Genomic DNA, 17,669 nt, shown 5'->3' on the forward strand with positions numbered 1-17,669 from the left:
GCTGCTGCTGCTGCTGCTGCTGCTGCTGCTGCTGCTGCTGCTGCTGCTGTTATTTTGTTCCTGTGTCAGACATCATTTTCCTCAGGATACAATCAGGGTGTAATATTCATTCAGAAAAATCACTCGTGGTCTGTCCAGCTTCACTTTCATACTTTGCTCTCCTTTCCTGTCAACATGTAAAAATAATCCTCTCCACTTACGTCCCATTCTCACCAGCTGTATTCCCTACCACCTCATGAAGGTGTCTTTGTCAAGGCCAGCCATAACATCCTGTGGGCTGAAACAGTTGACCAATCCCCAGCTTAGCCTGAAATGTTTCAGCAGGAGCACTGGCTCTACTGTGTCTCTCCCTCTTGAAATACCACCCTCATGTACCCTCCACCCTCATGTACCCTCCTGCAGCTTCTCAGCTGCTTCTTGTCTTCCTGTCTCTGTGCCCCAGATGGCTTCTCACTCATTCTCTTCTCTAGATCCAGTTTCTCCAATGATTTCCAACCTCTTGGCCTTTGACTCCGTCACTGTGGCCATAATTCCTACTCTCCTCTCTAGCATCCTCATTTCCTAGTTAGCTGCCTCTTAGCATCTTCCCTTTTTGACTGCAGAGGTACGGAGCTAAACACTTGACTGTACTCTGCTCAGGATTGACGTTGGCTGCTGCTGCTCAGCAGGAGTGACGTTGCTGTCTTAGTCACTAGCAACTTTGCCAAGCTGATCAGACAAAAACTACCGGCCTCATTCCTGGACTGTCTTTCTCTCTCATCACAAGCCATCAGCAAATCCTTCGCCATTTCCCTCAAATGGAGTCCAGACTGTCCTTCTTCTTAAGCCTCAGCTTCGCCATGAAATGAGCACAATGTATGTAGTTTGAAGGAATGTCATCAAGTGGTTAAGCATTACAATAAACTCAGGTCAGGTAGATGAAACATTGAACAGTACTGTTCTACTGTTCATGAGGACAGAGAAGAAATCCACCTTGGAGGTGATGCTCCAGTTAAATCACTTGTTAGCCCTTTGAGAACCTAAAAGATCTTTCACTTGATTGGACTTGTTGGTTCATTTATTTAATAAGTTTAAGAAATAATCTATTGGGCCTCATTGACTAAAGGCACTGAGCTTAACTCTAACATTTTTAACAGTTGGGACCATAAGATAATCCTTCTGTTTCTGGGGACAGCTAGATCTCACTAGCAGGACAGTCTCTGGCTATTACATGACCAAAGTAGGCCAGATCCTGGCTGCCACCCACACTCAGCCAAGCTCCAGAGGGGCTGGCTACATGCCGCTGCCCCCAGCAACACCCAGCGTCTGGAACAGGGCTATGATGAGTGATCGAGGGGACAGAAATACATTCTGGAAAAAAGGAGGTTGGCATTTCTGGGGCAGGACATCAAGGCTTTGTTGAGGAGAGCAGCAGATATCTTAGTCTGCCTCTGGACCTTCTGCTGCCAATAGTTATTTGCCTGCTTGCAAGAATCACTATTGAATGGTCAATTACAGTGGCTCTATGATGGGGGGGCTTCAGTGTAGATGGAAACATCTAGGGGGCCAACAAGGAGCATTGAATCAGAATTATGAGCTTTGAACAGTGAGTCCAAACTCAGCCTCAGGCTTTGTATGACAGTCCCTCAAGAAATAGCAGCTAACTTAGACTCCAAGTTCCAGCTTTAATGTCTGGACAATTTCTTTATCCTATGAAACAGTTTCCCATCATTCACTCAAGATGTGACTTCACAGAATGTGGATTCTATGTGAAAGCATGTGGGTAATTGGGACAGTGTATATGGTGCTTTCTGACTTCTTGACTCCCTTCATATAGAAGGGGGTCACCTGGTATCCTCTGACCTTGGAAGTTGCTGTGAAGACGTAGAAAGAGGCTCAGTGAACAGGCTGTAACAGTTCCTCCTTAATAAAATCTCAGGCATGCAAGCTCACGCTGACCTTCCTTCATGCAACCTTGATTCTACTCACTTTCTGCCCTCGTTTCTGGGCTGACATCCACACAGTAGTGAAGAAGAAAGACTTGCAGAGTTGACATCCTTCAGGCTGGGAAGATGACTGTGCAATCTGTGCCAGTAAGCCCAGTGATTTAAAGATGGAGGCGGGTATATCCCAGAAGCTCACTGGCCAGTCAGCCTAATCAAAACTTTGAGCTTCCAGTTTAGTGAAAGATCCTGTCTCAAGACAATCAGCCAAGAGTTTGCAATTTAAATGTGTCCAGTTTAAATGTGACGTTTGCACGAGCCTCTGCGTGTTTGATTACAGGCTAATGTGTATGCACCACACACATACACATACAAACACACACATACACACTTATACACAGACTCAGACATACACACATGTACTCACACATAGATACACATACACACACTTGACCACATATACTCGTACACAGACACAGAATCACACACACACACACACACACGCATATACATGCACGCACGCATACACACATGCACACAGAAAATGACAGCAATTGGGACAGCTGTATCATTGAGGAATAAAGTTTCTGAGTATTGGCTACTCTATTTATTTAAAAGTATCCAAATCGAATTTAAACTGGACTCAAGCCCTCAGTGACCTTTCTACACAGTTTTCCACATACCTTGGATGACACCCTGAGGAGGAAACCTTGCAAGAACTTTCAACCAACAAGTGTTTATTTAATAAGGTCTTACTTTACTGCTCCAGGACTGAGCCTCTAAGACTTGATCTTGCCCTGGAGATGCTGGCAAGGGAGCGGGGAAGAAGGTAGGATCCACAAGAGACAATTAGAGAGTACAGAAGACAAGAGGTAATTAAGTGTTAAGTACTGGAGTCAACCTGGTTAAGTTGCAAAAAGGCCAATTCCAACTCTGTGCAAGGCAGAACTTTCTGGTGGATGGACTGTCGCTTCAAGGTTGGCACAAAGCCAGCTCTTATCATCCTGCAGGGGTACAGATATTTACCTTTTTATTTATTTAATGTGTGTGGAACTGGGTACATGTGGAGTTCTGAAGACAATTAGCAGGTATCAGTTTTCTCTTTCCAAGGCCTGGGCCCCAGAAACTGAACTAAGGTAGTCAGGCTGGAGGTGAGTACCTTTACATACCAAGCCATCTCACCAGCCCTTTGATGTAGATTTTAAATACTACTTGTAGTGATAGGCATTGTAGAGTGGGAATCCTGCATTGAAGCCTGGCCCTGTCCGCTAGCCATGAAGATTTCAACAGGTGTTTGTGTTTCTTCATGTATGAAATGGGCATACACAGCTTCCATCATGCAGCATAGTGGGTGCTGAACAAATCACAGAAGCAATCTAGACTCTACAAGAGTCTCTTAAATCTTTGTTCATATCTCTGTTACTTGGAAGCTCTGCAACTTTTCAGGGTAGACGGTGGTCATGTCACTTGTCTAAATACCAATCATTGCAAAAATAATAGCTATTATTGTAGGCATATGTTTTTACAACCCACTTTAATAAGGGTTCAACATCTCCTCCACCAAACGAAGTGAAAAAGAAGTTTTTAGGACATAGGGAAAGTAAACCTGTTTAGAAATCATTCTTTGGGGGCGAGTCTAATCTTTGTTGTCAGGATGTCAGCAGTTGAGTCCAGTAGCAAACACCAAATAGGAATCAGCAGCTGTAGTCCAATCCACTTGACAGTCTCCACACACGGACCAGCAAGGGCAGTTCAATCCAGAAGAAACCGAAAGGCTCACCAACTGGCCCGAGGCCTTGGAAGCAGTGAGAAGCAACAGGAACCTCACAAGAAGTTCTTTGGCAAGTTTCTCTGTAAGGTGTCACCACAAGTAGAGCTCAGCAACGCAATGTAAGGTGAACTAATGCATGTGTTTGTTAGTGAAGGGAAGCAAAGCAAAGCAAACCAATGCTTCAGCTCCCACTGTCAGTGGAGTCATATTTCTATTTCCTCACCACATGTCTGTTCATGTGTCTGCTTTAGTAAAACATCCTTACACCTGTGTTCCCCAGAAAAACATCATTTGACATAACTGACTTCCCAAAGAAACCAGAAGTTTCCACTTCAATCATTCGTTTTGATAGACTACTACCAATCAAATCACAAAGTTACAAAGATTGCTAATCTCAGAATATCAGCAAATCACCTGATATAAGCTATTTAAGAAGGAAATACGCAGACTGATGGCGTGAGTCAGCCTGAGGACCTGAGTTCAGTACCCAGGAACCCACATTTTTAAAAAGCAAGCACAGAAACAGATGGGTCCCTGGAACTTGCTGGTCAGCCAGCCTTGCCTGCTTGGTGCATTCCAGGATTGTGAGAAGATTTGGACACTACATTAACTGAATCTATCCTCTGTCCTCTATATGCACACGTGTGAAGATACAAATAATTAAATGGCATGAGCCTATAGTTCTTCCACATATGCATATATATGTACACACCTGCATCTCAAACAACCAGGCCCACTTACTCTTTTAGAGACATTGCTAGCACTGATTCAAAAAAGTGCTTTGAAAAGGAATCTAATTTTTTAAAAATCACACTACATTATTATAACTCTGGATATTTTATAATGACTTCCCATGTGACTACATCGGTAATCAACTAAAACTCAAGCTGCTGGGCATGCCTGTGAGGAATTTTCTTTATCAAATTATTTGAACTAGGAAGATCCACGCTAAAATGATGGAGACATAGCTTTTCAATTATTCACCTCACTCTTGCTGCCAAGTTTATCTCCCCTGTTACAGCTCCACTCCTTGGCAAATACTAGAACCAACTTTGTAGAGAGAATCTCTTATAAACATCACCTGTCAATAAGAAAGCTGATGGCCAATGAACTAAGGCAGGAAATAGGAGGTGGGACACTAGGAGGAAAAAGAAGAATTCTGGGAAATAGTGAGAGAATGAAAAAGAGATACAAGAGGACACAGAGGAGACAGATGCGAACTAGCTGGTAGATGAGAGGGAGACTTAGAGGAGACTCAAAGGAAGAAGAGGGAGGGGACTGAGGAGAGGTAACTAACCAAGTGGTAGACATAGAATAGTTTGAATGGGTTAAATAAGTTACAAGTTAGTCAGGGAATGAGGCAAATGGCCAAGGCATTTAATAATAATTAGTCTCAGAGTTGTCATCCCAGGAGCCAGGGCTGGAGAGGAAAAACAGATTTAAGAATTATTTTAACACAACTTGTTGGGCATTCCAGTGTGGACTGAAGATCTGCAGCTCTCCAGACATCCTCCAGGCCTTCAATACCAGATGGAGACTGTTCAGACCTTCATCCTGGGGTCAGCATCTGCAGGATTCTCAGCTTCTCCAGGGTGAGAGAGCCATTGTTGGGCAACCCAGACCCCACACATTGTAAACCAACCTGACACAACCTAACAAACCTCCTTTTAACTTTCTCTCTCCTCCTCCCCCATCCTGCTTTTTTAGAGAAATCTGACTAGCACAGGGGTATCTCTGAGAAGACATTCAAGGTGATGTGTTGGAAATCAGAAATGCTTTAGTTTTGCTCTGGTTTTCATCTCTAAACATATGTGAACAACTAACCAAGCTGTAAGAGTTACATGTTGTGTACTTGGAATGACGAAAATGTTTGGAAAATCAGACATGATCGTTTTGTATCATTGTGGTTTTAATTAATGCCCTTGAACTTCACATTTAGAGATGGTTAAAACGGCAGATTAGATTACATATATTCTGTAATAGCACAATAAATAATTGCAAATTTAATGAATGTATATCATGATGCATATTTACCATAGTAAAAAATGTTTTAACAAGAACAGCTGTGTCAGAGGTATGTCCTTGACCCTTTGTTATGCCTCTACATATTAACAGAAAAGAAAAAGATGGTGCCTAGAAGGTATGGTCATGATGTGCACCCTCCTTTTGTCTTTCACATCCACACACCCCCATCCTCAGTGTAAAGTTGTCACTTCGAACACACAAGGCAGGGAGGTTCTGCTGCTATCCTTCCAGATTCTCCTTCTGTAAAGATTCTTCGGGACTTCTTATCTCTTGTGCAGTTTAGCCAACTAATCTTCCCAGATGGTCTGGGTGGAGGCTGTAGGAGCTGCATATGAATGAACACATCACACGGAATCCAGGGAAGTTTGACAACTCGATGCCAAGACCTGCTTTCCAACATGCAGCCCCTCCCCCCACCGGCTCATTCTTGATTGGCTGCCTGGAGATGTTTATTAGCAGGGCATAATTAATGTGGCAGGTGCCTTTGTTACATTCAAATAATAACAGCACAGAGCACAGGCTTATAATTAGTTGGGCTTTTTTGGGGCTCCAGTGGTGCTGCTGCTGATACTAAGCACAGAACATGACACCTGATTGTGTGCTCAGTATGGGGGTGATTCACGTTCAGCTGGTGAGGATGCAGGCTTTTGGGGATGTGGAAAGTAGATGAATTTAAATAAAAAACCAGGAATGACTGTGAACTCCCAAGGACACACAAGCCAGGAGTGGGGCTTGGGTTGGGGCCTATCTGTCTTGTATTGACTGTATACTGCTCCCTAATGCTTCGTTTCCTGAAGTGCCTCCCACTAGAAGAGAGAGCCACATGTGCAAAGGTCCCGTGGCTTAAGGAAGAATACAAAGCCAAGTTGTAAAGGACAGAGGATACATCTGAACCCTCAATGAAGGAAAGTGTTTCAAGACAGCCATGGTGATCTTGGACATTTCTGATGAACGTTTTCTGTGGAATCCAGTGGAAAATGATGGGAAAGAAACAGGGCAGACTTGACAGAACAGTTACATCATAGAGGGGCCAGACGCAGCACCAGCCAACTCCAGTCCTTCTCATCCTAATCTCTTCCTCCTTACCCAAGAGAAACCAGGCTGAGGTATGTGTTACCCCTGCATGCAACAACAAGGCAGCTGTCTATCTGAATAGACACCAGCTTGGGAAAGGCCAACAGACAACAGGTAGTACAATAAGCAATCTGCAGTAACAGAAACTCCCTATGTCTGCATGTAGGATGGCACCATGCAATTTCCTATAGCCCTGGACAGACTCGAGGCAAGAACGAAGGTGAACCCCAGGAATGAGGGTACTACTGGGGGTGTTCATTGCTCAGTGCCCCTGTGTGTTTCATTTGCTCCTCCCCTCAACCTCACAAGCAAGTAAATGGGGTATGGGGGATGGAGAGCTAAATGTCCTTACCAAATGGTTGAGTGATCTTGATCTAGGCTTCCTCTCAATTGATTGGACTCAGCTGTATCTCCACGGTAACAGATGAACACAATCTCATAGCTTCTGAACCTCAAGGTAAGGTCAGTAGTCCCTGGATTAAAATTCATAATTTTCTGCTGTTCTTCAATGTAGATAAGCCAGCTTATTCATTCATCAATTTAAGGCCATATGACTCCAAAGAGGATTTAGGTTCAATACCTAGCCTATATCTGTCAGATGCAAGGACCCAAGCAAGGTGGCCTGAGTCATATGACTCAAACCCATCCACTACCATGGAAGGTCTTTTTCTTCCTTTCTTTTCTTTCTTTTCTTTTTTTTCCATTTTCTGCTGTTGTTTGAGAATTTTATTTGAACATATAATGTTCTTTAATCAAGTCCAGTCCCATTTCCTCCCCTCCAGTTCCTTTCTATTCCCACAACACTTTTTGATAGCACTGCTTGAATTTACAGGTGAAGCTGTGGGTCAAAGCTGAGATGATGGCTCAGTGCTTAGCAGTCTATTCTGCTCTTGCAGGGGACCAGAGTTCAGTTGCCAGTACTCATGTCAGGCAGCTCATAACCACCTCTAGTTTCAATTCCAGAGGATCCGATGCCCTCCTCTGGTCTTTGCAAGCATTGCAATCATACATACCAAACCACTGTTTCTACCTTTGCCTCCTCCCAACACATGCGCACACAAACACATATACACACACATACACACACACACACACACACACACACACACACACACAATCCAGAATGGTGCTGAGGAGAGGCTCTCTATTCACAGTACTCGTTCTTATCCAGGGGAAATCCCAAGTTCCCCACAGAACATCCAGTGAAGCAGCTCCCCAAGCCCAGTTCCTCTCCAGCATCATCTTCACGGTACTCTCTGCACCTTCTCTCTCCAGCCCACCAACACATGGTAAAGCCTGAGCATCTTGTATGAACTCTCTGTGTCCTTTACCCTCTCTGCTTTGCTGTTCTTCTGACCATCTCCCTGGTCAAAGCAATCTCTGTGGCAGAATGGAGAGACTTTGTTTCTTTTGTTGTTTTATTTCAGTGTTTGGTATGGAATAAGTGCCAAATAAATATTTACCGATTGAATATATGTCTAAATCAACCAAAATATAGAAAAATCAGACAGTGCAAATATGAGGTTCCCTCTTATTGAAGATCTGAAATATGGAGCATCAAGCACCTCAAAGGTGCTTATCACACAGGCCTGATGACTTGAGTCTGGTCGCTGGAATACATGTAAAAAGATCTAGATGTGGTGTCGTGCGTCTTCAATATCTGCACTCCTACACTGAACTAGAAGACTATCCTAGAAGACCCTTTCTTGTAAAGTATGAGATACAAGATGCTCTCCAAATGTCCAAAGCCTGACAAGTGGCAATAACTATTCTTTATGCTGATTTTTCACACCACATGATCTTCCTACCTTGGTAAGAACACCTCTGTCCCGAAGTACAATCAACAGAAGCTTCGAGACATTGCACTTGCAGAAATGAGCTAGTGAGAGGAATTCTTTAACACCCACACAAAATGAAGACTGGCATAAGTTCAGATTCTTCCATCTTCTTCCCTTGACCTTTCATATCTAACCTTGGTAAGTGTGAAGAGTGTGAAGCTGTGCCTGAGTCAGGTGGACAGGAAGAGCCTCAGTGGGCTTATCTCCAACCCCAGGTGCTGATGGCCTAGTGCAAGTCTGGAATCTGCTTCCCCTGATAAGAAAATGATTAGTGCTTGCCCTGTGCATAAATAGTATTGGAGCTATAGTATTGGAATATAAACTGCCCGTGCAGGAGGACAGATGCAAGCTCGTTTGTTGGATGTTTGCATGAGAGAATTCTGGTCCAGCACTTGTAAGAGCAATGATTCAGTTACTTCTCGAGTAGACAGACCCCTGGCGTTGGCGTTACTGTTTAACCCTGGATCCCTGAGCTGGTATTATAATACAGAACATGGTTCTTCTATTCTAATTCAGCTTTACCTGCCCATCAGTGTCACTACCTCCTCAACAAAAGGCAAATTGCAAAACTGCTCATAGCATCTAATCCCGTTTGAGTGACTTGCTCGAGTGTGTGTGCTTCTTTAGAACTAAAACGATATTGCAGATGTTCTTTAAGCCACTGAAAGTGGTTAACTAGCTATTTAAGGGCTGTTATGACTTTGAATGAGCTGAGAAGGTTTTTTGTTATCTTTTTGTTCTTTTCAATATTGTTTGAAACTTCTAAAACTCCTACAAATGATCTGTGGCAAAGAAACAATAGAGCTTTGTTCAGTTTCAGAGATAAAACCTCACTGACATCATCCTCACCATTATCACCACCAACACCATCATCACCATCATCAGAGAGTTATCACTGACCGTCAAGCTGTGGCCAGGCCAGCACACATGTTTACCAACTCTTGTGCCAGGGTTAGTGTCTGACACATGATACCTTCTTGCGCAGTGATGAGCTGGAAAATCACAGTCAATTATTCAGTTTTCTACTAAATGCAAGTTGAAGTTGCTTGAGCACTGGTCATTGGAATCCCACAATCCAAGGTTGATATACAAAGCTGAGCAGGTGCTTGTACCCACCTTCTATTTCTACCTGTGCTTATAGAGGTTGACAGCTTTGTGTGGGCTGAAGAGCTGAGAGTCTGTCCCTGGGTGTGGATGGCCAGGCTCATAAGAGCTATCACAAAGGTTCTGGTCAATTCCAGTTCTCTTAACTAAAGCTTGCTGGCAGTGTTCAGCTCAAAGGGTGGAAGCTTCCTTTTGTGCAGTTCTTTATTAATTTTTCATTTGCAAAGCATCTGCTATAGGCCCCGAAGTAAGCCAGAGGAAACATCTGCCTTCTGCACACCCAAGAAGTTGGGTAAAACTACAGCAAGTCATCCAGGAAGGTGATGTGGAGGAAGCTATGAACCAGATGCTGAAAGAGTCTATGTTAAGGATCAGCACATAATGAAAAGATTAATAAACTTTTGCATTTGGAAAAATCTCAGCTATGCAAAATGTGTGCAACAGAGACCTTTGATAGCCAAGAAATCCTAGAAAACTGTCTCCGGCCCTGCAGAAAGACTTTTATCTCTGGATGGTAGAACTGGCCAGGAGGTGCATGACTATAATTGTGAAGTTCAGGAGACTGGATCAGGAAGATCACCAGGTCCAGCCTTGGCTACATGGAAACTCTCAAAAACAAGATGACAGAGCAGGCATATGCAGGCAGGCTGGAAGCTGAAACATGAAAATCCCAGCATCAGGCATGGCAATAGTCTTCCTACACAGACTAGGATGGTATCTGACAAATGAAAGGTCCATGAAGCAGAGAGAAGAGCATCACAGCTGAAACACTGTTGCAGAGAGGTGGAGATGCAAAGCTAGATTGTAAGTAGCACTGGGAATAGTTCTGAGTTGAGAGTTTGAAAATGTATGCCTGTATATCAACCTATCTATATGTTATCTTTCTATGCTGTATTTTTAGAGGTTAGGTAAATGGAGAGGGAGAGAGAGAGAGGGAGAGAGAGAGGGAGAGAGAGAGAGAGAGAGAGAGAGAGAGAGAGAGAGAGAGAGATGATAGATAACTATAAACAAGTGAATGGAGAGGCAGATGATACAGTAATAAATGATAGCAGATAGATGAATGATACATAGATTAATAGAGTGATGAGTGACAGGAAATAGATAAGTAGACAGATAACAGACAAAGAAATAATAAATGGGGGGTGGAGAGATGACTCAGTGGTTAAGAGCATTGACTGCTCTTCCAGAGGACCTGAGTTCAATTCCCAGCAACCACATGGTGGCTCACAACCATCTGTAATGGGATCCAATGCCCCCTTCTGGTGTGTCTGAAGACAGCTACAGTGTACTCATATACGTAAAATAAATCAATCTGTAATTGAATCCAATGCCCTCTTCCGGTGTGTCTGAAGAGAACAATGGTGTACTTGGTCAATGTCATATTCCTGCCAAGCAGAGCTATTACCTTGTCCTTGGCCCATGTCACATTCTTGCCAAGAGCCTTTGCTCTTCGTCTCTCCCCCTTTTTTATTTCATTTACAAGACTGAGCCTGTCTTAGGTCATTCTGACAAGAATGCCTTCCTTACCCATCGTGGAATATGCATCATCAAAAGCAATGCACTTAGGTTGGTAAGGCTCTGTGCAGAATCTTACTTGTCCTTGGCTTGCCAGCCTGTTAATTTAGTAACTCTGTCTGGGGTCCATTTTCAGGTTCAAGCCATGTACTTTGGCTGCCAACCTGTTGGTGTAGTTTGAGACAAGCTTTAACAAGATGGGCAGGAATAAAAGTATTCCCAAAACAAACATGGCTAGCATGATCAAGCTATATATGCCATTCTTGAAGCTTAACCAAAATGGAAATACTGACCTCAGGCCATGGGTAATTTTTTCAGCAGTATCTACCGCATCAACGCTCAGCAGAAAGCATTCTTTAAATTCATATGCTCACTATGTAATGTTAAAACATCCAGAGAGGTGTTAGAATTATGCCAAATACACTACAAGTGTCTTTAAACTTCTTTCTAATTATGATGACTACCACTGTAGATTTTAGAACTAACATGAATCCAATGGTATTTGGCATGACACTCAAGATGGCTCCTTATCCTTAAATTCTGAACCTCCTTCCAATAATTTGAATTATCCTATAAATCAATGAGCAGAGCATCAATTCATTCTTTCAAATGCCTATCTAAATCCCCTTTTATATTCAACACATTAGTAACATTTTTTGCTAAATGATCAACTAAAGTAGCTGTCTTAACTTCTTGTGTCACAGCAATTGAAGAAGCAGTGGTGCTAACAATTAATGTAATTAAAGCTGTTATACCAGCAATAATCAAGCTCACTATCCTCTTGCTTCTGCTTAAAGCCTGAATCATTTCTTCCAGTACTTGCAAGCTATTTTTAGAATACCAAGGTTCTGTGATACTCAGGGCACTAAAACAAAAGCTGGTTGATAGACCTCCGTACCTGACATGCTGGATTTCAAAACACAAACACAATTAGAAGGTGTATAATCAATGCAACTTACATTAAATACTGTAGAAGAAACAAAAATATTTTAACTTGACAATTAAAAGAGCCTTAACACATGTGCTAACACCTGTTTGAACTCAATATCCTGCCCCAACTTTACTTCTTGCTAACATAACATTATAGAGAACTGAAGCTAATTTCCATATATGTCTCTGAAAATGCCCAGAACAAGACTTCCAAATGAAGACTGATATTTCCAATATTGGATTGATTTCTAGACCAGTCCATGATTGAGTCCGAATAACTGGTCACATTTAAGAAGAATGCAAGAATCATTATAACTTCTCTTCTTGATTCTCTGTTCCACAAGATCTAAAAACTTGAGGCAAGGTAGCTTATTCCATCAGAGGTATAGGTAAGCAATGGTGGGTCAGGAACATATGTCCAATACAGCTTCCAGTCACCATTGCCAGGGCCCTCAGCAAGCTCACAGGTCAGCATCATTCTTTGTCCAGGCAGCAGCATGTCTCACCTGTCACTCTGGCAGCCACCATGCTCCTTAAGCATCCTGCAGAAAAAAACACAAACATGCCCTCTTCCCCGTATTTAATACCTGACTGGGATCATGCCATATGTCAGTAAGCTGATCCTTCCCTTTCACCTGTGCATAAGTTTGCCTAGTTGTAGGGTGCCATAGACACCCAGCAGAAAGTTTCTTGGCATCCAAAAAATTTTTTTAAAAAATTAAAATAAAAAATAAAAGAACATGATTTAAGTAAATTGGTGTATATCTACCACTCCCCCTTTTTTATTTTATGAAGATATTGTTTTAAAGTTCCATGGGCCCCTTCCACAGTCTCTTGTCCTTGATAATTATAAGGAATCCCTGTAATATGGTTAATGTTAAATTGCTGATAAAAAGTCTCAAATGTTTGACTGTGATAGCCAGTTCCATTATCTGTTTTTGTTTGTTGTTATTATTATTATTATTATTGGATACTTTACCTACATTTCAGATGTTATCCCCTTTCCTGATTTCCCACCCCCAGAAGCCCCTTAACCCACCCTCCCTCCTCCTATTACTTATGGGGTTGTGCCCCTACCCATCTACCCACTCCCACCTCCCCACCCTTGACTTGCCCCTCTCTGGGGCATCCAGCCTCCAAGGGACCAAGGCCTTCCTCTCCCACTGATGCTCGACAAGTTCATCTGCCTCTACATATATAGCTATAGACATGGATTCCTCAATGTGTGTTCCCAGGCTAGCTGTTTAGACCCTGGGAGCTCTGGTTGGTTGGTACTGTCATTCTCCCCATAGGGCTGCAAGGCCCTTCAACTCCTTCAGTCTTCTTTCTAACTCCTCCACTGGGGACCCTGTGATCAGTTTGATGGTTAGCTGTGAACATCCGCCTCTGTATATGTCAGGCTCTGGCAGTGTCTCTCAGGAGATAAATATATCAGGCTCCTGTCAGCATGTACTTCCTTACATCCACAACAGTGTTTGCACATAGTGATTGCATCTGGGAGGGATCTCCAAGTGGGGCAGTCTCTAGATGGTCCCTCCTCCAGTTTCTGCCCCACACATTGTCTCATATTGCCCCTGTGAGTATTTTGTTACTCCTTATAAGAAGGACTGAAGCACCCACACTTCAGTCTTTCCTTTTCTTGGGCTTCATGTAATCTATGAGCTATGCCATGGGTATTGTGAAATTTGGGACAAATATCCACTTATCAGTGAGTGCATACCATGTGTGTTCTTTTGTGATTGGGTTACCTCACTCAGGATGATATTTTCTAGTTCCATTCATTTGCAAAGGAATTTCATAAATTCATTGTTTTTAGTTGCTGAGTCATACTCCATTGTGTAAATGTACCACATTTTCTGTATCCATTCCTCAGTTGAAGGATATCTGGGTTCTTTCCAGCTTCTGGCTATTATAAATCTGGCTGCTATGAACATACTGAAGCATGTGTCCTTGTTATATGTTGGAATATCTTTTGGGTATAAGCCCAGAAGAGGAATAGCTGGATCCACAGGTAATACTGTATCCGGTTTTCTGAGGAACAGCCAGACTTATTTCCAGAGTGGTTATACCAGCTTTCAATCCCACCAACAATAGAAGAGTGTTCCTCTTTCTCCACATCCTCACCAGCATCTGCTGTCATCTGAGTTTTTAATCTTAGCCATTCTGACTGGTGTGAGGTGGAATCTCTGGGTTGTTTTGATTTGCATTTCCCTGATGACTAAAGATGTTGAACATTTCTTTAGGTGCTACTATGCCATTCAATATTCCTCAGTTGAAAATTCTTTGTTGAGCTCTATACCCCATTTTTAATAGGGTAATTTGATTGTCTGGAGTCTAATATCTTGAGTTGTTTGTAAATTTTGGATATTAGCCCTCTATCAGATGTAGGATTGGTAAAGATCTTTTCCCAATCTGTTGATTCCCTTATTGTCCTATTGACAGTGTCTCTTGCCTTACAGAAGCTTTACAATTTTATGAGGTCCCATTTGTCAATTCTTGGTCTTAGAGCATAAGCCACTGGTGTCCTGTTAGGAACTTTTCCCCTGTGCCCATGTGTTCGAGGCTCTTCCCCAATTTCTATTCTATTAGTTTTAGTGTGTCCAGGTTTAAATGGAGGTCCTTGATCCACTTAGACTTGCATTTTGTAGAGGAGATAAGAATGGATCTATTTGCATTTTCCTACATACTGACCTCCAGATGAACTAGCATCATTTGTTGAAAATGCTGTCCTTTTTCCACTGGATGGTTTTAGCTCCTTTGTCAAAGATCAAGTGACTATAAAAGTGTGGGTTCATTTCTGGGTCTTCAACTCTATTCCATTGCTCTTCCTGCCTGTCTCTGTACCAATACCACGCAGTTTTTATTACTACTGCTCTGTAGTACAGCTTTAGGTCAGGAATGATGATTCCCCCGGAAGTTTTTTATTGTTGAGAGTATTTTTTGATATCCTGAGTTTTTTGTTATTCCAAATGAATTTGAGAAGTGCTCTTTCTATCTCTGTGAAATATTGAGTTGGAGTTTTGGTGGAGATTGCATTGAATCTGTAGATTGCTCTTGGCAAGATGGCAATTTTTACTATATTAATCCTGCCAATCCATGAGCCTGGGAGATCTTTCCATCTTCTAAGATCTTCTTTGATTCTTTTCTTCAGGGACTTGAAGTTCCTGTCATACAGATCTTTCACTTGCTTGGTGAGATTCACACCGAGGTATTTTATATTATTTGTGACTATTGTGAAGGGTGTTTTTGTCCTAATCTCTTTCTCAGCCTGCTTATCCTTTAAGCATTGGAAGGCTACTGATTTGTTTTAGTTAATTTCATATCCAGCCACTTTGTTGAAGATTTTTTTTATCAGGTTTAGGAGTTCTCTGGTGGAAGTTCTGGGGTCACTTAAGTATACTATCATATCATCTGCAAATAGTGATATGTTGACTTCTTCCTTTCTAACTTGTATCCCTTTGACTTCCGTTTGTTGCTTAATTGCTCTGGCTAGGACTTCCAGTACTATATTGAATAGGTAGGGAGAGAGTGGGCAGCCTTGTCTAGTCCCTGATTTTAGTGGAATTACTTCAAGTTTCTCTCCATTTAGTTGGATGTTGGCTACTGGTTTGCTGTAAATTGTTTTTACTATGTTTAGGTATGGGCCTTGGATTCCTGTTCTTTCAAAGACTTTTACCATGAAGGGGTGTTGAATTTTGTCAAATGCTTTCTCAGCATGTAGTGAGATAATCATGTGGTTTTTTTTTTTTAATTTGAGTTTTTTTATATAGTGGATCACATTGATGGATTTCTGTACATTGAACCATCCCTGCATTCCTGGGATAAAGCCTACTTGATCATGATGGATGATTGTTTTGATGTGTTCTTGGATTTGATTTGCTAGAATTTTATTGAGTACTTTTGCATTAATATTCATAAGGGAGATTGGTCTGACATTCTCTTTCATTGTTGAGTCTTCATGTGGTTTAGGTATGAGCATAATTGTGGTTTCATAGAACAATTTGGGTAGTGTTCCTTCTGTTTCTATTTTGTGGAATTAGTTTATAGAGAATTGGTGTTAGGTCTTCTTGGGAGGTCTGATAGAATTCTGCACTAAAACCACTGGTCCAGGGCTTTTCTTGGTGGGGAGACTTTTAATGACTGCTGCTATTTCTTTAGGGGTTATGAGACTGTTTAAATGGTTTATAGGAGCCTGATTTAACTTTGGTGTCTGGTATCTGTCTAGGAAATTGTCCATTTCATCCAGACTTTCCAGTCTTGTTGGCTATAGGCTTTTGTAGTAGGGTCTAATGATTTTTTGAATTTCCTCAGTTTCTGTTGTTATGTCTCCCTTTTCAGTTCTGATTTTATTAATTTGGATTCTGTCTCTGTGCCCTTTGGTTAATCTGGCTAAGAGTTTGTCTATACTGTTGATTTTCTCAAAGAACAAGATCCTGGTTTATTGATTCTTTGTATAGTTCTTCTTGTTTCTACTTGATTGATTTTAGCCCTGAGTTTGGTTCTTTCCTGCCATCTACTCCTCTTGGGTGCATTTGCTTCTTTTTGTTCTAGTGTTTTCTGGTATGTTGTCAAGCTGCTAGTGTGAGCTCTCTTCAGTTGCTTCTTGTAGGTGCTTAGAGCTATGAGTTTTCCTCTTAGCACTGCTTTCATTGTGTCCCACAAGTTTGGGTATGATATGTCGTCATTTTCATTAAATTCTAAAGTATCTAATTTCTTCATTGACCAAGTTATCATTGAGTAGAGCATTGTTCAGTTTCCACGTGCATGTGGGCATTCCATTAGTTTTATCATTATTGAAGACCAGCCTTAGTCCATGGAAATCTGATAGGATGCAAGTGATTATTTCAATTTTCTTGTATCTGTTGAGGCCTGTTTTGTGACCACTTATATGGTCAATTTTGGAGAAGGTACCTAGAGGTGCTGAGATGAAGATATATTCTTTTGTTTTGGGATGAAATGTTCTATGAATATCTGCTAAATCCATTTGGTTTATAACATCTCTTAGTTTTGTTTCTGTTTCCATGATCTGTCCATTGCTGAGAGTGGGGTGTTGAAGTCTCCAAATATTATTGTATGAGGTACAATGTGTGCTTTGAGCTTTAGTAAAGTTTCTTTTATTAATGTAGGTGCCCTTGCATTTGGTGCATAGATGTTCAGAATTGAGATTTCATCTTGGTTGATTTTTTCCTTTGACAAGTATGAAGTGTCCATTTTTATCTTTCTTGATAACTTTTGGTTGAAAGTTGATTTTATTCAATATTAGAATGGCTACTCCAGCTTGTTTCTTAGGACCATTTGCTTGGAAAATTGTTTTCCAGCCTTTTATTCTGAGGTAGTGTCTGTCTTTGTCACTGAGTGGGTTTCCTGTATGCAGCAAAATGTTAGGTACTGTTTACATATGTAGTCTGTTACTCTATGTCTTTTTATTGGGGAATTGAGTCTATTGATGTTAAGAGATATTAAGAAGTGATTGTTGCTTCCTGTTACTTT

The sequence above is a fragment of the Grammomys surdaster genome, unplaced genomic scaffold (genome assembly GCF_004785775.1).
Source record: "Grammomys surdaster isolate TR1022 unplaced genomic scaffold, NIH_TR_1.0 334, whole genome shotgun sequence".
Classification (NCBI taxonomy): domain Eukaryota; kingdom Metazoa; phylum Chordata; class Mammalia; order Rodentia; family Muridae; genus Grammomys; species Grammomys surdaster.